Source organism: Macrotis lagotis, chromosome 1 (genome assembly GCF_037893015.1).
Source record: "Macrotis lagotis isolate mMagLag1 chromosome 1, bilby.v1.9.chrom.fasta, whole genome shotgun sequence".
In the NCBI taxonomy this organism is placed as follows: Eukaryota; Metazoa; Chordata; class Mammalia; order Peramelemorphia; family Peramelidae; genus Macrotis; species Macrotis lagotis.
Genome location: NC_133658.1, coordinates 347,475,233 through 347,501,937, shown reverse-complemented (window position 1 = coordinate 347,501,937; position 26,705 = coordinate 347,475,233). Strand labels below are relative to the sequence as shown.

At 39.9% G+C, this 26,705-nt stretch overlaps 1 protein-coding gene across 17 annotated transcripts in view; it reads left to right on the top strand.

Moving 5' to 3' along the window:
• SRC (SRC proto-oncogene, non-receptor tyrosine kinase) overlaps nucleotides 1-26,705 on the top strand; it is a 109,771-nt gene that overhangs the window by 21,337 nt on the left and 61,729 nt on the right. For 12 of the 17 annotated variants that reach the window (XM_074211936.1, XM_074211935.1, XM_074211931.1 and 9 more), the window contains exon 2: nucleotides 2,700-2,748. The exons of the other annotated variants lie outside the window; for them this stretch is intronic. The gene's annotated coding sequence lies outside the window, so the exon portion shown is untranslated. The remainder of the gene's footprint in view (nucleotides 1-2,699; nucleotides 2,749-26,705) is intronic. 17 annotated transcript variants of the gene reach the window in all.

The following is a 26,705-nucleotide window of genomic DNA, read 5'->3' as shown; positions in this document are numbered from 1 at the left end:
TAAAGATTTGCTGTATTATATTATGTTGTTTTCATCCTGCTGTCTGGGAATGAAAGAAGACTGATCCTGGGCCTGTTCAAAATGGGGCAAGGAACTTTGACCTTGACCCCAACCCCTGTCATTTTTTAAGGACCTGGGTTCTGGGCAATGGAGGTACTGAACCTCATTCCCTAGACCCACAGGAAGTAGGCACATCTCCTCCTCCCTAGTCAATGACAGGTGCTTCCATGGGCACAACAACAACATGAAATGCTGGTTCTATTTGGGGAATGTTCTGATGCTCTTGTTGCTTTCTCTTACACATTTTAGGAAATATGTAGGTTTGGTTACCAGTTGGAACTGGCTCCTTGGGGAGCCTAAAACCTAAAACAACAATATTGTTGGTTAGGATTTTGATTCAGCAAAAATATTGTTACTTGGGTTCATTTTGGGGTTCTGCAAGCTAATGTGGTATATTTTGGCATTTGATTTGTGGTTTGCTTAATGCCTCTGGTTAGTATATAGATCATAGTGTGTCAGAACTGAAGAAGTCCTTACAAGCTAGATGGGTCCTTAGGATTTAGAATGTAGAATGTAAAAAACTAGAAGGAATTTTAGAACATATAACTTAGAATGACAGAACTGGAAGAGACCTCAGAACAGAGTTAAAAGAGGAAGACCTTTGAAAATATGACATACACTCTTAGAGCAAGGAAGAATCTCAAAACCTGAAATGACAGAGCTGGAAATGGTCTTAGAACATAGAACTTGGAATGTTATGGCTAAAAGATAATTTGAAAAATAGTCTGTCAGGTCTAGAAGGGACAGACCTTAGAATATAAAATATAGGTTCTCAAAGGAAGGACATTAGCACAAAGACCAATCAATCAACAAATATTAATTTTTCAGTGCTTAGAATAAACCGGTAACTGTACTGATAGGAACCCTAGAGATCATCAAATCCAATGACCTCATTTTACAAATGAGGAGACTGAGGCCTATAAAACAGAAGTAACTTGCCCATGGTTATATAACTTCTTAGCAGTAAACTCTAGTAGTTTTTCTTTTGGACACATGTTGGCTGCCAGAATTGATTTCTTTAGGCCCATATCAAGGAGTCTGAGAAGGGCAGTCTTGATTGTGGAGGTAAGGTTTGGAAGGAGGAAGGGAAAGGAGAGAAGAAGAGTGTAGGAGAACAATATATCCAAGATGTCTGAGAGACTTTTGTTGTCTTATTGTGTTCCCAGGGGAAAGATGAGATGGGGTCTGATTCTCCATAGATTCTAGAAAGCTGGAAACTGCAGGTCCCATGATCTGAAGAGAGGAATTCTTATACTAGGGTTATAGGTGACTGGCCCCTGCTTTGAATTCCAGTGTTCTGGCTCAAATTTAAGTGGGTAGGGGAGCTAGGCCCCTTTCCCCCCCTTGCAGCTTTTCATCTCTGGGCTGTAAACAAGGGGAAGGAAAGAAAGCCCTATTGTACTTGAGAAGAAAGCTCTTAGCTGAGTTCCCACCCTGATCCTTCTAAATTGGGCCCTGAGGCTTCAGACCCCTTGGCCTCCCCATTCCTCTGAGGAAGCAATTTTCTCACAACCAGGGATGAGGGGAATGGGAGACAATTTAGTATAAGAAAAATATTGTAGACCTGGGAATTAGAGTACTTGGGTTCTAGTTGGGTTTGTTTTTGAGGTTATTATGTATATTATTAATTTATAATTACTTATAGCTCACATTTCTAGAGTCTGTTTAAGCTATTAAAAACATATTTTTCCATTTCTAATCACCATCTGGAACAAGCTGTGTGTGTGTGTGTGTGTGTGTGTGTGTGTGTGTGTACTAATAGTTAGCATCATTTTGGGATGAGAAAACTGAGGCTGAGAGAACTGAAACCATTTGCTCTTAACCCCATAGGTTATGGGTTGATTCTAGGCCTCCAGATTTAAAATCATTTTTAGAAAATGTTTTTTCCATTACTCTGTGCTTCCTCTCTTAATAATAACTCACATTCATATATTTAAATTTAGTTAATATTTGAAATTAAATAAGATATATATAAATACAGTTAAAATCACAGTGTTGTAGGATCTTAGATTTTGAATGGAATGAACTTTGGAGTCCATCTAGTCTAATTTCCCCTCTCAGTTTTACAGATGAAGTAACTTGAGGCTAAGGAAGGCAATTCCCCAAAGTCACACAAGGAGGATCAGAAGTGGTTTTTAAGCCCAGTTCCATATGTGTGTATAAGTGTGTGTGTGTGTGTGTGTGTGTGTGTGTGTGTGTGCGCATATGTGTGTGTATGTATATATCCTTTCCATATAATAGTGTGGATCTAGTGTTTGTATATGTCTATATCAAGAATCCTGACTCTAGAGCTAGAAGAGATCTCAGAACTCATCTAAGTTATTTTTCAGATGAGAAAACGCCATCTGGAAGAGGTCCATTGAATTGCTAAGCTCTAAGAAAGTGACGGAATCAGAATTTGAATCCACATCCTCTAACTCCTGAGTCACTCAGCTTGTGTGTGTGTGTGTGTGTGTGTACACGTATGTATGTTTGTGTGTGTGTGTGTGTGTGTGTGATTATGGGATTATATATTTTTATACACAGACACATGTACATGTATCTATATATCCATATCTATCTATACACATACCCACAAAATGAATTCTTCACTTTCATGTAAGACAAATGGTATAAGTCTTGTTATCCTTGTTTTACAGATGAGGAACTTCAGAGATATGAAATGAATTGCTGACTGTCACACAGCTAGTAAGTAGCAGAACCAGCTCTTTATGACTTTGGGCAAGACCCTCCCCACCCTGGGCCTCAAGTTCCTCTTCGTTGAAATAAGGGAGTTGGCTCAATGGTCTATAAGTGTCTTTCCAACTCCGACATTCCAAGAGTTTGTTCAAACTCCCCATCTGGGGTAGGCCTGGATCTCCATCTTTGGCTCGGAGCTCTTGGTTTGTTTCTGAATGGGGCTGGAGTCAGATTTCAGGCATCTGTGGTTCTGGGAAAGGAAGTCAGGGGCTTAATGGGTTCTGATCTGACATGTGGCTATCTGTCTTCCAGTCAACCTAAAAGTATTTCCTAGGCTCTTACTGTCCATGTAAGATATATAAATGAATCAAGTATAGTCTCTGCATAAGAGGAACTTAGATTGTAGTTTCATCAACAGGGCCCAGAGCTGTGAAGACATTTAACCATGTGAACCAATTTATACCAAATGCTAGATGAAGGGTCTGGATGACCTTTGGGTGGAAAGAAAGGCTTAGCAGAAACTGAGATCGGTGATAAAGGTTTCATGGATGCATGGGATACAGAGTCTGAAACAGTTATCTTCAATTTAATAAGCATTTAAGTGCCTATCATGTGCCAGATCCTATGAATTCAGAGACGAAAAGTTAAAAGTTTTGTTGAGGAGAGGCAACATGTGTACAGCTGAAATAAATGTAAAGTACATATTAACTAAATACAAAGTAATTGGTGGAGGGGAGGGCTGCGAAGAATTGCTAACTATTGAATACTCCCTAACAATAGACAGTTCTTTGATGTATGAAGTTAATCCCTTGGAGTAATAATGTTAGTGCTTTTAAAGAAATAACAGTATTCTTTCACTGATATACCAAATTGTAACCTATTGACCTGAAAACGTAAATGTAGCATGCCAAAGTGCCTAAAATGTTAATAGGAAGAAAAGCATATGTGCCTTTAGGATCATCTAATTTTTTTGTTAACATGAAGGATTTTTTGCTCTTCTTGTAAAAAACCAAAACAAATTTTTAACAGTTTCAAGCAAAGCTAGAAGTCAGGAAAGTACTAGAGGTGTTCAGTATGAGTAGACCAGGTTTTCTAAGGTCCAAGACACATGCAAAAATAATAATAGTTATGTTTTTATAATACTTTATGGTTAAAAGGTGTTTTCTATACATACCTTTCTTTGTTCTCCACAGTAGCAGTTTAGGTTAGGTCATACAAGTTTAAACATTGCTATTTCCTAGATAAGGAAATTAAAGCTTGGAGAAGTGAGTTTTGCCATTCAACTACCTGAGTGATTTTGAACAAGTGATTTTCAGGGCTTCATTTCTCCCAGGTAGAAAATGAGGGAGTTAGATTAGGTCATGGAGTTCTTAACTTTGTTTTGTGGAACACTTTTTCAGTCTGGTAAAACCTATAGTCTCTTTTTTTCAGAATTACGGGTTTATTGCTTACATTTATGATTGAAAGGCCAAATTTTACTTGGAAGTTTGTGAAAATAATGATGTAACTTTTCATCCATAATAAGTTCAAATACCAAGACCATGGAACCCTTGGATTAGATAATTTCCAAGGGTTTTTCTAAATTCAAATCCTATACTCCTAGAAATAGTATTTGAGAAGTTCTATATCTACTATGTGGTAGCACTAAGACTCAAGTCCTCTGTCTCTCATGTTTTTCATCACAAATGCCTTTCATTGCATAAATGAAATGCTTTTCATTTATTCCAACAGTTTGTTTTTTTTTTTTAGCAGAGAAGATGGATCAAATAGGTCTGCTCTACCCTGGGAAGGGCTTGAAATGCTAAACTGAGTAGCATGAACTTTTATCCGGTAGGTTGTAATAGGGAGCTACTGAAGATTAACAAGCAAGAGAATGAAGTTGTCAGAGCATGACTTTAGGAAGATTAACTTGGTTGTACATTTAAGAGGAGAGGGTATGTAGGGAGACTATTTCAATAGTTTAGGCATAAGATAACAAAGACTAGTAGGGTGGCCATGGGGTAGATGCCAGTGCTGTTTTGAAGGGAGAATTTGAAGGATTTCATGACAGATTGGATGTGGGAGTTGAGGGAGAGAAAGGAGTCAAGTACAAGTCCAGAGTTTTGAGTGGGTTTGAACCTAGGAGAATGAGAGGACACTGGTGTCAGTGACAGGATTCTGTGTCCTGGTTAGTTGATGTATTTAGTGCCTTCTAGCTTTTAGTGACTGGTTGTCTTGCCCAAGAATGGCCAGCCAGCTTGTTTGTAGGCAGGAGGTGAAGCTGAGTGTAGGGAGTGCCTTAGGCTGACAGACTCTGAATTCCCCAGCCCAGCTGCTTATGTTAGTATCTCCTCCTCCTTCCTCCCTTGACCTCCCTTTCATTGCATGAGTGTGAACATGCCCCAGCCTGAAGAGTAATAGATCATAGAATATTAGAGCAGAAGAGAACTCAGAAACCTTGTTGTCCAACCCTTTCATTTTACTTACAAGGAATTTTGAATATAGAGAGGGGATGTGCCTTGTTCAAGGTCATAAAATGAGTTAATCACTTGGATCACAAGGTTTTGGGACTTGGATCAGATCCCTCAGGTAGTTCAGATATGAGAGTAATATGGTTTAGCAGAAAAAATATTGGATTTGGGGGTCAGTAGACTTCCATTTGTTTATTAGATCTCCTTGTAAACCATGGGAACCCAGGAATAGCCTCTTCCTTTCTCTAGAAGGGTTTTAGATTCCTTATATATAAAATGAAGGAGTCTGAATAGGAAGATTCCCTTTCAGCTCTAATATTCTATACTCCAGAGAACAATGCTTTACTTTCTTAATTGTGGAATTAAAGGTCGGTCCTTTGTAAGAAGTCTTTCAGAGAGTAGATGGGGGTTTTGGACTTCCCAGTCCATGAAGTTCTTTTAAATCTCTCTATGGGTACAAGCCCCTATCCAACACTTAGCTAGTGAAATGAAACTGAATTGTCAAGAGTCTTAAGGGGAGAAGTGAACCTACTGAGGTCTGACCTCAGTTGACTTTCTGCTGTGCTGGCACTTCCTCTGCTTTGGTAAGGATGGTTTCATGACAAAGAGAGGAGAGAAGGGTGAAGTCTAGTAGGCTGGGGGAAGTGGGGGGGGAAGAGAATGGGTCAAGAAAGTCAGCATAACTGAATCTTCACTCACTATCAATAATAATAACAATAACAATAACAATAATAATAATAATAGTTTACATTTATATTATACTCTAGGTTTTGCAAAGAACTCCACAAATATTATTTCATTTTTCAATGCACTATGGCTTATGAAATAGGTGCTACCAATATTCTCATTTTACAGAGGAGAAAATTGAGCTCAAAGAGAACAAATGACTTATCCAGAGTTATACAGCTAGTAAAGTATCATGGTAGAGAAAGGAATATGGTCTCTGGATTAAGAGAATCTGGGTTCAAATCTTGCCTCTGACATTTATTATCCTTGTACATAAGTTGATAAAATTTCCTAAACTCAGGGAATGAGAGAATTGGTCTAATGTTTCTACTCAGGTCCATTCTAGCTCTATTTCTGGGATTCTGGGATTATTTTTTTTAGGTTTTTTTTTTTGGCAAGGCAATGGGGTTAAGTGGCTTGCCCAAAGCCACACAGCTAGGTAATTAAGTGTCTGAGACTGGATTTGAACTCAGGTACTCCTGACTCCAGGGCCAGTGCTCTATGCACTGCACCACCTAGCCGCCCCTGATTCTGTGATTTTTAATAATCTGAGGCAGGTTTCAAACACAGATTTTCTTAACTTCCAAGTCCAACACCAGCTACTAGGCCATGTTGCTCCTATTACCTGTTGCCTTCCACCCCTAAATTTAAAAGGGTCTGGTCGATACTATAACAGGATCTCCCAGATTCAACCTTGCCTACTGTAGTCTTGGCTCAGCCTCTCTGAAAGCTTCAGGTTTAGGATGCATAAACCCTTATTCAAGAACCCCTTGCTGTCATAATAATAGCTCATTTGTGTTGGCTGTATGATTTATAAAGTGCTTTACAGACATTATCTCACTGGGTCTTCCTCACAAACTTTTGGTCATAAAATTTCAAGATTTAGAACTGGGGAGGGACCTTAGAGATTATCCAGGCCAACCCCTTGACTTTTACAAAGGAAGAAGTTGAGGTTGAAATGACTTATCAAAAGTAGCATGGCTAGCAAGTGACAGATCTGAGATTCAATCCTAGGTCTTTTGTCTTCATATTTAGAGATATTAGCACTATACAATGTACCCTCTTATGCCAGAGAGTCTCCAGGGGATTGGGGTATTTAAGAAAAGGTTCCCAACAATATTGGAAAACCACATATGGTTGATGTTGTGACTAGGCAGAGCCTAGATCAGGGTAGGTCCCCCCCCCTTCTCCTAGCTCTACAAAGGGCCATAGGCCAAAGAGGATATATGCAAGCCTTTACAAGATGGTGGGTTATATATCTGTACTTGGATAGTTCCGTTGTCTCATAAATGCAGGTTTTTTCTCTTCACTAGTGCAGATCATAACCTATTTATGCCTTTCCTTCCTTTGCTATTCTTGTTCATGTCCTCCCACAAATTCTTATCTTGTTTCCTTCTTTCAATGTTGGATTATTGCTTTTTTCTTTCCAGTAGTCAGTCAGTCACAGTAGGTCCCAATGACTTCCTTCAGCCTCCTCGATAGGGCCCTCTTGGAACAAATGGGTACAGCCAAGTAAAGCCAATTATGGGATTATAATGTCCTAGTTCTAGATCTAGAGAGGACCTGTGAAGACATCTAGGGCAGATCTCTCATTTTCTGGATCACACTGGCCATGTCTGAAAATGTATCTATGATTCTACTCATTCACTTACACCATCAACAAGCATTTATGTAGTGCTTACTTAGCACAGTGACACACAGTGCTAAACCTTGGGGAAAAAAACAAAGAAAACCCAAAAACAATCCCTTTCTTCTTATAGGACTCAACAAGAATATACAAGGTAGGCACAGAGTAGATGGGAAAGAACCCTTAAGAGGAAGGAGAAGTAAACATTTATTAAGCACCTACTATGTCTCAGGACTGTGCTAAACACTTTACAAATGTTATCTCATTTGATCATTATAGATGCTATTCTCTCCATTTTACAAATGAGGAAATTGAGACAGAAAGCATAAAGTGACTTGTCCAAGGTCACACAGCTAGTAAGTGTCTTAAGTTTGGATCTGAACTCAAGTCATCCAGCTCTATCCACTTTGTCACCCAGTGCCTTCTAATATCTAATGGGAACAGAAAAAGCCTCCTGGACAAGATGATGATTAAGCCAAATATTGAAGAAAGCCTGGGATTCTAAAAATCAAAGGTGAAGAAAGAGTTCCCCAAGCACAGAGGACAGCCAGTGCAAAGCCTCTGAGCCCAAAGATGGAGCATTCCTTGTGAGGCAGCATATGAAGATTGGTATGACTGGAAAGTATGGAATGAGGAGGAACCGTGGAGAAGAAGATGAGAAAACTAGGAAGTGGGCAATACTTAGACCATCCCCTCTGATAAGAAGTCTGAGGTGTGCCTCATCTTCCATCCTTGGAAGTCACAATCACTAGAGGACCCATCTAGTGGTAGAGAGTTCATCCAGGGGTACCTGGGAGAAGATGTAACAGAGTCCTTATGGGCTGGGGGGTCATCAAGGAAAGCTTTGGGGAGGGGACCCTAGCCCAGGATGTAGATGCTAGTGAGTCAGTCTCCCTATCCTCTTCCTTCATCTTCTTCACTGGCTCCTTGTGCTGTGTTCCTGCGACTACTTGAATGCCTTCTCTGCACTGCTGATGCGCGATGATGTCATTCCCATATCACCACCTCCTTGAATCCTGTTCTAATGTGACTGATGCAGAGTTCAGGGTGGATGTGGCCTGGGATTGAACAGGTGAGCTTCTATGGCCAGCTCTCAAAGGGGAACCTTATTTAGTTAAACTCAGGGTCTAGATCCCAAGTACCTCCTACATGAGATCATCCCAACATTTGGTTAGACAGGGGAGCTCTGCCACATGCCATTCCTGCCTTCTTGAAGTTCATCGAAGGGCAATGAAATGCAAGCAGAGATAACTGTAATATGTGATAATATATGATAAATCTATTAAGGTGCAAAAAAATAAAAGGTTAATATTGAGCCTTAGCATATAGAAGGTGCTTAATAAATGTTCTTTGACTGAGTCACTGACTGATTGACTGACTGACTGAGGGGATCAAGGAGGGCTTCATGAAGGAGGTAGATTTTTAATGTGGCATTAAAAGATAAAAAGAATTTCTCACAAGAGAGGAGGTTGGTGGGGGAGCAGCATGAATAAGTTGAAGAGGCAAGAGAATGGATAGTGTCTTTGGAGACAGTTTTTAGGAATTTACAGTCTCTTTGGGGGAGAAAAGACTAACTTCAAACAGATCCTAATACTAGAGAGTGCAGAGAAACCTTGTATTGAGTTTGTCCTGGTCAGCATTCTTTCACAAAAGTAGAGACTACCTGGCAGATCAGAAAGAGCATTTGGCTTGGTCTCAGGGAAGATCTGATTTGGGATCCCAGCTTTCATCACCTTACTTGGTGAGTCAGTTCCCCAGTTTGAGACTATTTTCTCATTCATAAAATGGGGATAATACCATTTGTTCTTGTTTCACAGGATATTTTAAGGAAAGTACTTGGAATCCTTAAAAGCAACAGAGAAATGGATGTTATTATCATCCTTATTTTGCTTACATTCTTGTTCCACTTTTAACAACCTCACCAGAGAATATTGAAATCCCTCCAATGGGAACTGATCATTTAGCCCTTTGTAGTATTTTTTCCTGTGGAACTGTCCTGGATAACTTTAATATCATGCTTGTAAAACCAGATGACAGGTAGGTGCTATTCCCTCCTCCCCATTTTATAGTTGAGGAAACTGAGGCAGATATCGGTGAAGTGACTTCCACAGAATCACACAACTAGTAAGTGCTTGAGGCTGGATGTGGATTCAGGACAGCCTAGTTCCCTCTAATTTATGAACTTAAAAACAACCAAAAAACAATCCTAAGGTCTTAGATTTCAATAATAGAAATTTAATGTCTGGAAGGGAAGTGAGAGTCCCACAGTTCTCTGCTTAATGATTTGTGTTCAGTACATGAATTTTTAAGGAATTTGAAGCCAAACCATATGAGGAACAGTTGAAGGAATTAGGGCTATTTATTTAACAGTAAACTATATGAAATATGATCTGTGTCTAATTATTTGATCCCCAGAGCCAGCACAGGGCCTTTTACATAATGAATGCTTAAGATACAGGCTTGTTCTTCTAAATTAAATATTGAACCTGAAAAGTAGGTAGCTCTTTAAATACTTTCAAGATTATTGGGTTTTTTTAGATTTTTTTTTTTTTGCAAGGCAAACAGGGTTAAGTGGCTTGCCCAAGGCCACACAGCTAGGTAATTAGTAAGTGTCTGAGATGGGATTTGAACACAGGTACTCCTGACTCCAGGGCAGGTGCTTTATCCACTGCACCACCTAGTTGCCCCTACTTGCAAAATTATTTGTATACCTAGATATAGGGATTAGACCAGTGTTTTCATTGACACAGGTAATTCCCAGATAAATACAGGTTGGCTTTTTCCCTGAAACTAAGAAATTTTGGAATTCTAACTGAATTCTTGGAGAATTGTCCTCTCATAGCACTTAAAAATTAAGTGACTTGCTCAGGCTTACATTGTCAAAATATTTCAGGTACATCTTGAACTCAGCTCTTCCTGGCTTAAAAGCTAGCCTTCTGTCCACTGGACCATGCTTTTCTTTTTTTGTTATGTAATAGATAACATTTGTTTGACTTGGTGGCTGAGGACAGAACTGAATGAGTCAGAAAAGGTTACAGGGATGTAGATTTAAGTTCAAAAGAAAAGAATTTTCTGAGTTAGAGCTGTCTGAAAGTTGAATGGCCTGCCTCACAAGAAAGTGAGTTCTCTGTTGCTAAACGTGTTCAAACAGAGCCTGACTGGTCATTTTTGAGGACTCTTATAAAATAGATACATATTTTAGGTTAGAGTTGACCTGGATTTCCCTGTGAAGATTTTTTCCCCCCCAACTTTGAGATTCTAAGTGTCTGAGTAGATACTCAGGGAACAAGGGAAGGGTGCCCTTCATAAGAATTTCCCCTCCTCCCCTAGGGCTTCAGGTTCATTTTCTTTCACCTGGAATCTCTAAGTAGTGCCCAGACACACCCTGCATACTTGGCCAACTTATCAGACTGAGTCATTTCAGTTCGGGAGGGAGTCTGGAAATCCAGGGAGTGTCATGGACAGGTCAGGTGGAGAAGCATTTAAGAGATGGGGTGGAGCATCCCCATTCCCCCGACTCCAACACTGAGAACTCTTAGTCAACCCCCCAGCCTCTATGAGCCTCTGAACTTCTGACAGCTTAGGCAGATAAAGCAGGGAAGTCTGGAAGAGTGTGGAGGTGAAATAACAAGTCTAGGCAAGAGTCTGTTAGGAAGATGATACATTAGATACCTGAAGTGAGGCTTCTGCTGGTGGTCTGGGACATGTCTATGGACCCAAATGACAGGTTGCCTGTTATGTGATGTCAGATGTATCATGTGCATCTTTTGGGTGTGGGGGAGACATTTTCTCTTTAATTCTTAGTAAGATACTCTAACCCTCTGCCTTTGTTCCTAAAAATGGTGGAGAATTCAAAAAGCTAGAAGAGATCTGGTGCAGTGCCTCGTTTGATGGAAAAACAATTGGAATCTTTCCCCCTACCCCACCCCAAAACAGTCTCCCTACGCACTATATAAGTAGATGTGATTTTGCAGAGCCCAGTTTTTGTTTGCTGATTTTTAGTGAATTTATACAAAGCTGGAAAGTACTTTAGACAGAATAAGATTGATTGGGATGGAGGGAACCTTGGAACACAGAATCAGCTAGGAGATACCTTGATATATGGGTAAACTGAGGCCCAGAGAAGGGAAATTGCTTGTCTAATAAAAATAGCACTTTGGGGTAGAGCTGGGACCAGAACCTGGTTCTCTTGACTCTCAGTACAACTCTTTTATCTGTTATACTCTGCAAGAATCTTGTTAATTAACACCTAAAGCAAAGATATTCTATCTGCCTATATCCCCATACCAATGCCAGGTAGTTCCAATGAGGCTTTCTGTTTGCACTAGTTCCTTTTCCCATCTCAGCTTTCCTTATTCATCCTGGAAACCTTTCATGTAACTGCCCATGGGAAGGAGAACAGTTTTCTGCCAGCCTCAACTTTGGATGCTGGCAGTTGGGAAGATGCCATTCTTTTTTTTTGGAAGTCAAAGTAACAGCTTTAGAAGAGTAGGGCTTGTCCTAACAGGCCATTTGGTGGGGGGCAAAATCACATTTGCTAAACTGCTTTGAGGCAATACAATCACTACATAGATACAAAGCCAAATTCCTGTTTGTTTCCTGAGGGTACAAGCAGACTTCTGCTTTCCTATATTGTCTCCTAAAGATTGCCTTAGCTTGGGCTTCAGACACAAAAATTTCTTTTTTCTTTTGGAGTATGGTAGAAATGACTATTAAGTTTTTCTGCTTATTATCTCTATGACTACAAATCGCTTCACCTTCTTGGGATTTCTGGATAATGTCTGGGGTTCCTTTCAGCCCTAAATCCCACCATGTATTCTCTCCTCGTGTCTGGCTGCACAAGCAAGCAGATGCCACTGATTTGTTTGGGTCATCTTGAAAAGGTTCTTGCCTCCCACCACCCCACCCACTCCGGTGGTGCATTCAGGTTCCCAGATGCACGACTACATTAATAATGCACATTTATTTCTTCAGGTTTTTTAAATTTACAAAACACTTTTTTCACATCAACTTTGTGAAGTAGATAGTACAAGTATGATTATCCCATTTTATAGGAAAGGAAACTATGATGAGAGGGGAAAAATAACTTAGTCATACAACTAGTCAGGGTCAGAGCCAGCCTCAACTGGTTCCACTGAAGTTTGCAACCTTGGAGTCATCCATGGCTCTTCCTTCTCTTTCCCCTTGTTCTCATGTTCAATAAGCTGTCCGTTATATCTCCAGAATATATCTCACTGTCATCCCATTTTCTTTCCTGTCAGGGCTACGCCCTTAGTTCAGGCCCCTATCTTATTGCCTGGGCTACTTCAGCAGCGTCTTGATTGGTTCTGTGCCTTCTCTTCTTAATTTATCCTTTATTGCTGCCAATTTAGCATGGGTTACTCCCCTGTTGAACAAGTTAAGAGTGACTTCCAATCGCTTGTATTATAAAATGTAAACTCCTCTGGTATTTAAAGCCTTTTTTAGTCTTAAGTCCCATCTGTCTTTGTGAACTCCCCACGTTTCCCCCTCACAAACCCTAAATTCAAGTTAAACTACCTACTATTAACTCTCCATAGCTTTGCATTTCTCACATTGTTCTTCCTCCCCATTTCCTGGTCTAGCTGGTTTTGAGACCCAGGTCCAATGCCATGTTCCCCAAGAGTTCTTTCTTGATTTCTTCTCTAGTTGTTACTACTTCCCCTGCCCCAAACAAATAAAAAACCACCCTGTATAAATTTTTTACTGACATATTTGTGTACATGTTCCTTTCCTTGAATAGAATGTAAGCACCTTGAAAGCAGAGGCTTTTAAAAAAGCAATCTCCCTTCTTGGGATATGTTTCTAGCATTCATAGTGACTGGTTTAGAGTAGGTACTTAATTACTGTTTATTGATTTGAACTGAGTCTATGTCTTGTACACACTCTGAGGGGGGTAGCAGGAAGTTATCATCATCATTGGTATTTTGAATTAGAGGATCTGAGGATTTAGAATTGAAAGGGTCCTTAGAGGTCATTCTGTTCTAGTGAGGTTGAGGGACTTAGTCAAAATTGCAGGAAGGGAATAAGGTTGGACCTCTTGGGTTCAAATCCCTCTTCCCTTCCTTGGCCTGTGCTTGATACTGAATAATCTGAGAAGTGCCTAAAGTTTTGCCATGGTGTTTGCAGTGCTTTCTCTGCAAGGGGAGATGGTAGGGCTGTGAGAACACTTGGTCACCAGCCTGTCTTCCTCATGCTGGGTACTGTACTGTTCCCTAGAGAGAACTCACTATGCCATTTTATTCTGGGAATAGAAAATTAATTACTCTCCTCCCCCTTTCAACCCCCCCCCCCCCCCATATTCACTTCCTTGTCTTTCTCTGGAAGAGGACACATTGGACCACTTGCTACCCAGGCCTGTTTTACCCCTATTCCTGATGTACACAATGGGTACCCCTCCCCCCTTCCCCTGCAGACCACCTTCCTCAAGCTTGGGAAATCTTTAGGGACCACTAGGTACCCATCCTCTATATTCTGCTCTGTTCTTTTTTTTTTTTTACTGAGTTGCTTTTATTTTATTTTATTTTTATTTTTTAAGTTTTTTGCAAGGTAATGGGGTTAAGTGGCTTGCCCAAGGCCACACGGCTAGGTAGTTATTAAGTGTCTGAAACTGGATTTGAACCCAGGTACTCCTGACTCCAGGGCCGGTGCTTTATCCACTGCGCCACCTAGCCGCCCCAAGACTTTTTTTTTTTAGGTTTTTTTTTTAAGGCAAATGGGGGTAAGTGGCTTGCCCAAGGCCACACAGCTAGGTAATTATTAAGTGTCTGAGACCAGATTTGAACCCAGGTACTCCTGACTCAGGGCCGGTGCTTTATCCACTAAGCCACCTGGCCACCCCCTGCTCTGTTCTTTATAAACCTCTTAAATGTATTTGTTCCTTCCCCTCCTTTTTTCTTTCCTTTCTTCTGGAATTTTGAGGTTGAAATTGAAGACTAAGTAATTCTGCTTTGTTCCAATCTCAGGTTGGCTCTAATTAAACTAGAGTTTGGAAGGCCTCCCCCACAACCCTGGGAAGGGGGAGGATTGAACAGGCTTTCCCTTCCCTTCCCTTCCCTTCCCTTCCCTTCCCTTCCCTTCCCTTCCCTTCCCTTCCCTTCCCTTCCCTTCCCTTCCCTTCCCTTCCCTTCCCTTCCCTTCCCTTCCCTTCCCTTCCCTTCCCCCCTCCCCTTCCCTCCCCTCCCCTCCCCTCCCCTCCCCTCCCCTCCCCTCCCCTCCCCTCCCCTCCCCTCCCCTCCCCTCCCCTCCCCTCCCCTCCCCTCCCCTTCCTTTCAACAAAATGTGATAAAATGGCTAAGTTTGTCTTCATGCCTGTCACTTTCCACTCACTTGTTTCTTGTTCTGCCCAGCTCCACTGTAGACCATTTGTACTGTCCGATTCTCTCTTTCCTCTCCATAGCAAAACCTATTTTTAGGAGGAGAAAGTAATAAGCATTTAATCATCCATTGTTAACAGAACAAAATTATTATATTAAAATAATATTTTATTGTCATAAAATTATTATCCTCATTTTGTTTGGAAGGAATCTGAAGAGCTCAGAGAGGAAAAGTAACCAGCTTATGGTCACACAGAACCGGTAAGTGACCAATGGCTTCCCAGCTAATAGGTGACCAATCAGGACCCTGTTTTAGGTCTTCTGAATTGTCTAACCCCTTTATGTCATGAACAGAAAACTAAAGCCTCAAGAAGTTGAAGGACTTGTCCATGGTCACTTGGTTGCAGAGCTGAGGTTGGAATTCATGTTCTGTGACTCCAAATCTAGGTTTTGAGCCACAATGCTACTAATTTGCTGGATTTGATGAGAGGGATAATGAGGAAGGATGCTCTTTCCATGAGAGAATGTGTGTGAAAGCAAAAGGCCGTATAAATACAAGGACTTATTATTATTGCACATGCCCCTTACCCTGAGTGTTGGTGGAGGACAGTATGTCCCCAGGCTTTCCTGTCCTTTCTCTCTGCCCAATTTAGTCTGTTATAGAGTCATAGTCCTATCTCCCCCAACCCCAAGCTGTAAAATTTCCCTCCCTCCCCCTCTCCTGCTGAGCCCCATAGATAGCAGGGTTTAGCCTTGAGAACTCTGAGGGCAACACATTCTTTGGCAAGGGAGGGAACTTTCAAGCAAGCCTTTGTTTCCTTGAGACCCTGAGAGAATCTGTCCTTTAGCCACAGCTCCCTTTGGAGAGCCTCTGTTGTTGTGGGGGTGGGGGGTGGGGTAGGAGAGAATGGAGAGTTGGAGTGGATTTGTTGCTCATTTCCTGTTAAAACTTCCTTTTATACCCAGCTTGGGTGACCCCGACTCTGGCAACCTTCCTTGATTGCTTCTGATTTGATGTGATCTCAGTTTTTCTTAGTATCATAGACATTGATCTAGAGCTGGCAGAGACCTCAGGGGCCATATAGTACATGCCCCTCACTTTACACATGAGTAAACTGAGGGCCAGAGAAGTTAAAGGACCTGCACAAGTTCCCACAGGTAATGGGAATAGTGACATGTGACCTTAGGTCCTCCAGTGCTCAATTATCATCAACATTTAGAGAATTCTTAGTTTATATATCCAGCCCTAACCTCTCCTCACCTCCAATGACACATCTCCAACTACCTATTGGAAATCTCAAACTGGATGTCTCATAGACAGCTTTGGTTCAGCATGTTCAAAACTAGACTCATTATCTTTTCCCCAGAATCCTTTCCCTTCCTAATTTCATTATGAAGAAACCACAATCCTAGAATTGCAGTAGGCTTTCAGTAGGCAGGATCTTTCATTTCTTACTCTTATCACCACTCCCATATTCAGTCTGTTACCAAGTTCTTTCATTTCTACCTTCAGAATACCTATGTATACATCCCTTTGCCTCCTCTGACACTGCCATCAACCTAGTGGAGGCCTTCACGCCTCATACCTGGTCTATTCAGAGTCTTTTAGTTATTTTCATCTCACTCCAGGCCATCCTCCACTCAGCTGTCACATTGATATGACTACTTTACCTCTCTTCTCTCCTCAATCCAATCAATTCCCCATTACCTCCAGGATCAAATAAAAAAAATCCTTATTTATTTAAGGCAATGGGGTTAAGTGACTTGCCCAAGGTCACACAACTAGGTAATTATTAAATGTCTGAGGCCAGATTTGAACTCAGGTTCTCTTGACTTCAGGGCTGGTGCTCTATCCATTGTGCCACCTAGCCACCCCTCTTGTATCATATTTTTGAAGGCATTATTCTTAGCCCCCCCCCCCCCTGCCCAGTGCAGGACCGTTGTACATAGCAAATATTTAACAAGTGTTTGAAAAATAGAATTGAACTGAATTGTGGTAGCCCTCTCCCAACAAGCCTCTAGATAAATTAGGCCAGTCCTTTGGACAGTAATAAGATAATAGGATCTCTGAGCCTTATCTCACTGACCTTATTTTACAGATAAAGAAACCGAACTCCAAGAAAAGTGTTTTGTCCTAGGTCATGTGGCCAGTCACTTAGTGACAGAGCTGTGATTTGAATCCAGGTTTCCTGATATCAAATCCAGCTGAGCTAGCAGTCAGACATCATCAATCAGGGCTAAGGCTTATAGGGGAAGAGCGAAGATCAGTTTGTGAAGTAGAACCTCATTATTCATAGCCAAGGTGGGATGTTGAGTTTTCCATCTCTTCTTCTATTAGATTGATTCCTTGTCTCTTCCCAACCTTGTCCATGGACACATGGAGACTATTTGGAGCTAAAAGAAAAGATAAGCTTAGAACACACAACTCCTGAGTAACTCACATGGAAGATTATAAAACTGTATAATGTTAGAGCTGGAAGGGACCTTAAGGATCAACTAATCTAGTTCTCCCAATTTACTGAAGAGGAAATTGAAATCCAGAAGGGGAAAGTGACTCCTTTTAAGTCATATTGTCTATGTGTTTCCCTTACCTGCTGCCTCCCCCCCCCCCAAAAAAAAAAGATCTTCCCTTCATTTCGTAATACTGGACATTGTTTAAGCTATATAGTGAAAGGAACTGGGTTTGAATTCTGGTTCCTTTACTTACTTTTGCCCTCTCCCCAGTACATTCCATTTATATATTTTTTAAAGTACAGAGAATTTTAATTAAATTTTTTTCCAGTTCCAAATTCTATACTTCTGTCTTCAATAAGAAGGCAATAAAAAAAGAGAGCATATTACAAATGTTTGTAGACATACAAATTTCAGCATTAGCCATTTTCTGGGGACAAATCAAGGAAAAAGAAAGAAAAAAAATCTGTTTTGTTCTGTACTCTGACTCCATCAATTCTCTTCCTGAAGGTGAAAAGTAGGTTTCATTTTGAGTCCTTTGGACTCCTTTGGAATGGTGATAGATCGTTGATCAAAGTCATGTACTTGCTCTTCTCTTTCTGTGCACTTCACTTTGCATCAGTTCATCGAAGTCTACCTAGATTTTTCTGAAGTCAACTCTGTCATTTTTTATAGCACAAGGGTCTTTCATCATCTTCATATACCATAAATTGTCCATGCATTCTCCAATTGATGGGCATTCCCTTTTGTTTTTAGTTCTTTGCCATCACAAAAAAAAAGTTTCTTTTTATAACTCTGGATCCTTTTCCTCTCTCTTTGATTTCCTTTGCATATTGGCTATGGGCAAATCATTTCATCTCTTTGGTCTTGAGTTTCAGCTATAAAATGTAGCAGTGGCTAGAAATAAGCCTGGACATTGGACTAGGTTCTTAAACCATTTTTGTCATGAATCCCTTTTGATAATCTGCTTCTCAGAATCATGTTTTTAATGCATAAAATAAAAAATAGAATTACAGAAGGAAAAACAAAACCCCAAACATTTATGATATACTTACAATGTTCCAGGCACTAATCTAAACCCTGAGAATACAAATACAAGTAGAAAGAAAGGCAGGTTTCTGCCCTCTAGAAACCTATATTCTAAGCTTAATTAGCTGCTTCTTCTAAGCTTATATATTCTAAGTTTCATGGACCAAGATAACACATTAAAGGAAGCTGAAAAGTCTGTGTGAGAGCAAAACCACCCAGTGAAGACCTCTCTAGTAAGGAGAGGAATGAGACATGACAATTTTGGAAGCCCTTCCTTTTTTTTTTTTTGCAAGGCATTGGAGTTAAGTGACTTGCCTAAGGTCACACAGCTAGGTAATTATTAATTGTCTGAGAATCCAGGATTCCACACTAGCTTTCCTTCATTCATATGTTCATTTAGTTTTTGTTTTTGTTTTTAGGTTTTTGCAAGGCAAATGGAGTTAAGTGGCTTGCTCAAGGCCACACAGCTAGGTAATTATTAAGTGTCTGAGGCCGGATTTGAACTCAGGTACCCCTGACTCCAGGGCTGGTACTCTATCCACACCGCCCCCTCATTTAGTTTTTTAAAGCATTATGTGTAACTTTTGATGCTTGAGCCCCTTTCTTCAAGCAGCTTAAAATCAATATAGTAGTGAAATAAGAAATAGATAATTATAACACTAGAAATAAATGCATATGTGCATAAATGCATAAGAAAAGTATTGACAAACTGATGTTCAACTCAGAATAAGGAATACTCTTATCTAATTTGCTATGAAAGGCTTCATATAAGAACTGACTTTTGAATTAATGCTTGAAGGATGAATAGGATTTCGCCAGGTGTGAATTAGTTGGTAGAACATTCTAGATAACAACTTGAGGAAATGTGTGGAGCTGGAAAGCACAATGTAGATTTAGGGGAAATTGAGTATTCACATTTGGATAGAATGTATACTATAGGAAAGTTGGATAGTTGGAGACAAGATTGGAAAGGTATTTTGAGGGCAGAGCATGGGAGTTTTGAATACCAGCCTAAGGAAATTTGGACTTCATCCTAAAAACAATAGGGGACCATTTAATTTTTTTTTTAGTAGAGTGATTTTGACATGGTATGCAAAATGGATCACAGTGGGAAAAAAGATGAGAAGTAAAAAAAACTAGTTGGCTGTGGCAGTAATGAAAGAAACAGATATATATTCAGAGTTGGAAGGGTCCATTGAGAGCTAGCTCTTCATTTTACAAATGAGAAAACTGAGGAACTGAGAGGGGAACTCACTTGTATGATGTCAGAGAACTAGTGGTAAATTCAAGACTAGAACATATTGTTCTAATGACTTGTGGCAAACCATGGCCTAGAATCAGAATCAGATTTAGATCAGAAATCACCTAGTCTAATCCTCTCATCTTCCATATGAAGAAGCTGAAATCCAGTGAATTTAAGAGACATGTCCAATATCACATAGGTAATAAGGTTTTGAGGGCCTAGAGGGTGTGTCTAGAGAGGAATATCAAGAAGGAAGAGGATGAGAGAGAAAATGAAAAAACTAGAATGATGAATGTCTAGAGTTATATAAGACCATCTCTATGAGTGGGGTAATGTGGTATATAAGAGAGAATTTATTCTTGATTTCACTGCTCTTCTGGACATGAAGGCTTTGAGCTAGATTTATCAGGCCTCTGCCAGTTACATCTTTTGATCCTGATTTGCTGACAGTTTAGATACAAAGATGGAAAGAAAAGGACAAGTCAAACATTTATTCAAGGTTGCCACAGTAGGAGACTGGGAGAAAAATGGCAGCCTCTCTATCTCTCCTCCCCTTGGATTTTCCTGTTGCTAAGTTACTTGAGAGGGTTAGTTATAAGTCATAGTGTCATAATACTACAATGAAAGAGATCTCAGTGATCATCAAATCCATAGGTCAATCAATAAACATTTATTTATTAGGCATCTGTTGATATACCTTAGGGAAACAAATACAGAAAATGAAACAATCCCCCCCTCCCCCCAGGAGCTTACATTCTAATGGGGAATTGTTCAATTGACTTCTGTTGTAACAAACTTGTGACCCTTTGGGGTTTTCTGAGTAAATGTCAAGAAGTGGTTTGCCATTTCCTCCTCTTGCTCATTTTACAGATGAGGAAACTGAGACAACAGGGTTAAGTGACTTGCTCAAGGTCACACTGGGAGGAATTGTCTGAGCCCAGTTGAATTTGAGTCTTTCTGACTCCATACCTAGACCTCTATCCACTATACCACTTAGCTGCCCTCTAATGCCCTAAAATATATAACCTTTTCTGTATTGTCAACCCCTTACCCCATCTCCAGAGTAATAGAGGATATGGAGTAAGTGATCCTGGGTTTATCCTGAGGGGAAAATTGCTAATTTCTCAGGGCCTTATTTTCTTCATTTATAAATATATAAGTATATAAATATTTAAGTAATGTGAAATATATGCAGTTCCCTTTCAAAAATCGTTTATTTATTCATTTATTTTTAATATTTATTTAAAGAATTTTGAGTTCCAAATTCTCTCCCTCCCCATTGAGAAGGCAAGTAATTAGAATATATGCATTTCCAATCCTAAGGAAACTAAGAGAGATGGGAAGAAATTTGAGTTTAAGTCAGAGGTTGGGGTTGAACTGCTTTCTTACATTTTCAGATCTAATGCCCTTACCCTTATGCCAGGCTACCTTCTGTGGTCTTTTGTCTGGGAAGAAAAGGTATAAATAGTGTTTGCTTCTAAGAGATTTTTGCTATGTCTCAGGCTACATGTTCTAACAAAACCTATTATCTTGACCCTACCCTCTTTGTTCCTACTAGAGAGGAGAGGAGAGAGCCTTGATTCCTTGGTGCCCTTCTTTTGAAGGGTGAGGTATGAGGCAGGGCACAAGAGTCTGTATGTGGTGGGAGGGGAAGATGGGTGAAATGGTCCATCTCATTACCTTTTCCATATCCTTGGGAAAAAGAGGAGGAATGTAGGAAGAGAAGCTGGATTGCCCACATGGCTAGGGAAAACAGCTCTCAATGTTCTCTTCTTTGGGGTGGGGAGATGATAGGCTGACCTGTACCCCTCTGCTTGGGATCACTGACTCATCCATTTCTGGTCCAGGTTGGGCAGGTAAGAGAGGATGGGGAAATTTTTCTTTTTAATGTCTTTGGTTTTCCCTCCCACCCTTTTTTAAAAATTTTTTTTCAAGAGAGTGTGGTTAAGTGACTTGCTCAAGGTCACATAGCTAGGTAATTATTGTCTGAGGTCAAATTTGAACTCAGGTCCTCCTGACTCCAGGGCCAGTGTTCTATCCACTGTGCCACCTAGCTGCCTCTTTCCCCTTTCTAATTATGTGCATGCTACTCTGGAACATTTCCTATTATCAACCCTTTACTCTCAACCCCTTTATCCAGGTTGATAGTGGATAAAAGTATGGGTTTTGGAGTAAGAAGTCCTGGATTTAAATTTTTTTTTTTTTTTTAGGTTTTTGCTAGGCAAATGGGGCTAAATGGCTTGCCCAAGACCACCACAGCTAGGTAATTATTAACTGTCTGAGGCCAGATTTGAACCTGAGTACTCCTGACTCCAGGGCCAGTGCTCTTTCCACTGCCACTTTAGCTGCCCCTGGATTTAAATTTTGACTTAGTCATATATTACTATTATCTTGAAGGAAAAATTGCTTAATTTCACAGGGTCTTATTTTCTTCATTTATAAAATGAAGAGTCAGACTAGATCATAGCACCATTGATTTAGAATTTAAAGAGATCCAGAAGTCATCTAGCCTAAGCCCTTCATTTTGTGGATCAGGAAACTGAGGCCCACAGTTTCCCAAGGTTATAGAGTAGTAATTGACAGAGCTTGAGTGATTTCTAGGGTTTCTTTCAGCTCTGAATTGTAGGATCCTCTGGTCAGGACAGAAGATGAATCACAATCTCTTAACTCAGAGACTCAGGTTATCTCATTTACCTCATGCTCAGTGCATTCCTTCAACTGCATTCCCTACAAGGTCATCTTCTAAGCCCTGTGGACACTGCTGTAACAGTGGCAAACTCACTTTTTTATGGGGAAAACCATTCTATTATTCTATTATTGGAAAATTCTGGTTGTTAGGAAATTTCTTATATTTGACCAAAATCTACCTCACACTTGTTAGTTGAAGTTTGGTCCTTGGGATCCCACAGAACAAGACTTTTTCCCAAACTGTACCAGAAGCAAGAACATGCATGAAATTAAATTATCATGAGACAGACTTTATTATCCCCAGCCTGATGACCAAATGGGAATTTAGACTTACAGTATATGGTTTGAATCTTGCCTCTACTCAAATCCCTTTACCTCTCTGGGCTTCAGTTCCCTAAATTGAGGAAAGGTCCTCTTAGTGTGTTGGTTGAACACTCTGTAGTGAATTTATAGGAGGACCTGGACAAAAGTCACACAGAAGAAATAGGCATTAGACTGAACTTCTTGAAAGCAGGGATGGTTTTGCTTTTATTTCTGTCCTCTGACCCTTAGCACATTGCCTGTCTATATAATAATGAAAATATTACTTGAATGGAACGAGAAAGCCAATAAATGAATGTATAGCATCAGCCAATCTATCTGTACTGAGTGCCTCTGAAGCTAACCCTGGGATGTGTAGAAGTCTAGGACATTGTTCATTTCCTCAAGCCTGAAGGCTAGTTGTTGGCCTAAATAAATAAATGAATAAGACATTTACTATGTATGAAGCTCTATATTAAGTGCTGGGGCTAAGAACCGAAAATAAGAAAATCCCTGCTCTTAAGGAACTCACATTTTAATGGGGTAGGATTTTGCTAGATGACTAATTGTCCAACAAACAGGAATGGGCCATGAGTTCTATTATTATAGGGAATATTAAAAGTGAATGAGAGCACAGGTTCATTTGAAATATTTGCACATTTATTCATCTCTCTACCCATTTATATATCAATCTAAATTTGTGGGGTTCCAAATTCCCATTTGAAGTATTTGAGTATAAATTGGGGGATTTGGACAGGATTTCAGTAGTCCCTTCCAGTTCTAAAATATCCTGTGATACGTGTAGAAAACAAGGCAGAGGAGGGGTTGAAAGGGTGCCCATAGTCACATAGTGAATTAATGACAAAGCCAGGACTAGATCCCAGGTCCACTGATTTTCTCGCCAAGACTCTTTCAATTACTCTGCACTGTCACCTTATGTTAAGTCTTGAGCCATGGTGGTTCAAGCCTTAGTGGAGAAAAAGAAGAGTCTTGTAGAACCAGCTCTGGCTGCTACTTTGAAACAGTAGGGAGTAGGGAGAGGGACTTCCTGCTGGGTAATCACTTCAACAAAGTCTTCCTGGGAAGGAATTGCAAACTTGAGAAACTTAAGATACTGTCATTCAAGCATGGCTTATTATATCAATCAAACCCTGCTAAAAATAGGGCCACTGACTTATTAATAGGAAGAACAGGAAATAGTGGAAAATATAACTTGAATGGGATGAGAAAACCCATAAATGTGTGTATACAGTCAGCCAGCCTATCTGTTCTGAGTGCCTCCTCTGACCAACCCTGTAAACTTGAAGTCCAGTTGGGGGTGCAATGAGAGCTAGGATCTGGGAATTGATTGAGATTTTGGCCCTGCCACCTTCTTTCAAATGCTTAACAATCTAATTGTGGACTAGTGATGGAGGATTAAAGCCCATATACAAATAACTATCATACAAAATAGAATATAATGAGTACATGAGAGTACAAAGTGCTGATCAAGGACAGAAAGAAAATGTAATTTCTTATTGAGAGGGAATGAGGAAGCTTCCTGGAAGAGGTGGCATTTGAGTTGGATTTAGTTGGAGCTGTGACAGGGGTGAAATTCCAAGAGTAGGAATGTCAGGAGCAAATATAGTGATGGGGAGTAAGTAAATGGGTGACAGATAGCAAGGAGTTGATAGGAGCAATAGGTTATAAAACTAGAAGGAAGATGGAGGGGAGTAGAATGAAATAAATCATCTGGGATGGGTGGGTAGTGCCAGTTTGTAGATGCTGTGAGGTGGGAGTGGATGATCATCTGTAGATGAAATAAGGGGATGAGTGACCATCTGAGGATGTTTTAAAGAAGGTCTGAATGAGCATTCTACCTTTTGTGGGTCAGTAGCCAGAACCTAAGGTCTAGGCTATAGAGTAGAGAAAGATTTGGTTGGAAATATAGGGTAGGACAAGATGATAGAGGGCCTTGAAAAGGAGGTCAATATTTATTTTCAAATATAGTTCAAAATATAGTTCATGAACATGATAGTCTCGAGAGATACCAAAACAAAGAACAGAATGCCAAGTAAAACCATAAAAACTGAACTAGTTATATTTTCATAAAAGAAAATCTAATCTTTTGGAAAAAATGATTTAAAAAACCCTAACTTATGGGTCATCTTCCAGTCTCTTATTTCTTTGTAGACTTAAAAATTTTGTTCCTTTTTTCCTGTGGATGCTGTCATTGTGCTAGATTGTTTTGACTCTATTTTCCTCCCTCAGCATTACATCTCATTGCTTTCCCCAGATTTCTTTTTGATAGTCACATTGATATACTTAAATTTTAATTCAACAGTTAAACCAAATTGTTGATGATGGTAATGAAGTTACTTAACATTTATGTAGCAGTTACTGTGTGCTAAGCACTTTACAATCATTTCATTTGATCCTCAAAATAACCAGGGGAGATAGGTGCTGTTACTATTCCCATTGTGCAGATGGGGAAACTGAGGCAAATAGGTTAAGTGACTTAACCAAGTTCACTTAGATAGTATCAGAGGCCATATTTGAACTTGGATCTTCTTGTCTCCAGGCTCAGCACTTTTTTCACTGTGCTATTTAGCTGCCTAATTAGTGTGGCATAATGGAAAACATACTGAATTTGGAATCAGAACCTAGGTTTGCATCCTGATTTTGTGGTTTAACAGCTAATTTGCTTAACTTCTCTGTGCATCTGTTTCCTCATTTGTAAAATGAGAAGATTAAGCTAGATGATTGATAAGGTCCTTCTAGTTCAAAAATTTATGTTCCTATTATCCTATTAAGATGTGTAGGGCATAGGGGCGGCTAGGTGGCATAGTGGATAAAGCACCCACACTGGAGTCAGGAGTACCTGGGCTCAAATCTGGTCTCAGACACTTACTAATTACCTAGCTGTGTGGCCTTGGGCAAGCCACTTAACCCCGTTTGACTTACAAAATCCTAAAAAAACAAAACCAAACCCCAAAAAACAAAGATGTGTAGGGCATTGTCCTAGGTGCTAGAGATACTAATACAAAAATGAAAGTCTGCCTACAAAGAGCTTATGTTTTAAGTGGGGAAGATGGAGAAGAAAGGGACAGGTGTTTCACCATGTAAGGATAGGATATAGGCCTGTGAATTCATTGATATGGGTGTAACTCATGGACTCATAGATGAGGGAGTTCCCTCTACCAGTGTTGCACAATACCTTCTTGCCTAGGACCCTTAGAGATTAAGGGATTTCTCTGGGGTCTTAGTTATCATGTCAGATGTACAACTCAAACCTAGTTCTTCTGGCTCCAAAGCTAGCTCTCTTTCCTCTCCCCAAATGCAAATAGTAGTAATTCAGATAAGGTATTCAGTAGTTGTTCAGTTATTCAGTTGTTTTAACATGTAGGATGTTTCCAGGTTGGGTGTCTTTTCTGTTGCAACTAATACTGTTGTGAATATTTTTCTCCCACTAACTCTTTATTCCTTTCAGTATTTAGTTAGGTCATAGGAAGTCCTAGTTATATGATTTCTGGGTCAGAGGATCTGATCTGTTTTGTAATTCTTATTGTATAATGCTAGGTTGTTCTCCAAAAAGATTACTGTATATAATTTCACAGTTCTGCCCAACAGCCTAATAAACGTGACCATTCCCTCAAAGCTGTCTACACTATGTTTTATTGTTTTATTTATCTTTATCAGTGAGATGTGTGTATATGAGGTAGTATTCAGGGGTAAGTATGGTACAGTGGATAGAGTGCTGAGCCTGGAGTCAAGAAGACTTGAGTTCAAATCTGGCCTTAGATTCTTAGCTGTGTGACCTTTGGCAAGCTGCTTGTCTACCTCAGTTTCTTCATTTATAAAATGGAGATAACAGCACCTACGTCCTAGAGTTGTTTCGAGGATCAAACTAAAGAATAATTCTAAAGTGTTTAGCATACATACTCAGTATGTAGGAAGTGCTATATATTGCTACATAAATGTCATATATAAATAATATAGTAATAGCATTACTTAAGAGTTGTTTTCTTAGATTATCAGAGCACTTGGAATTTTCAAGTGATAATTAACAATCCATTTTTCTACCTTAAAAAAATTCTCTTGATCCTCTCTGGTGCTTTATCCACTAGAGGAAATAGGCA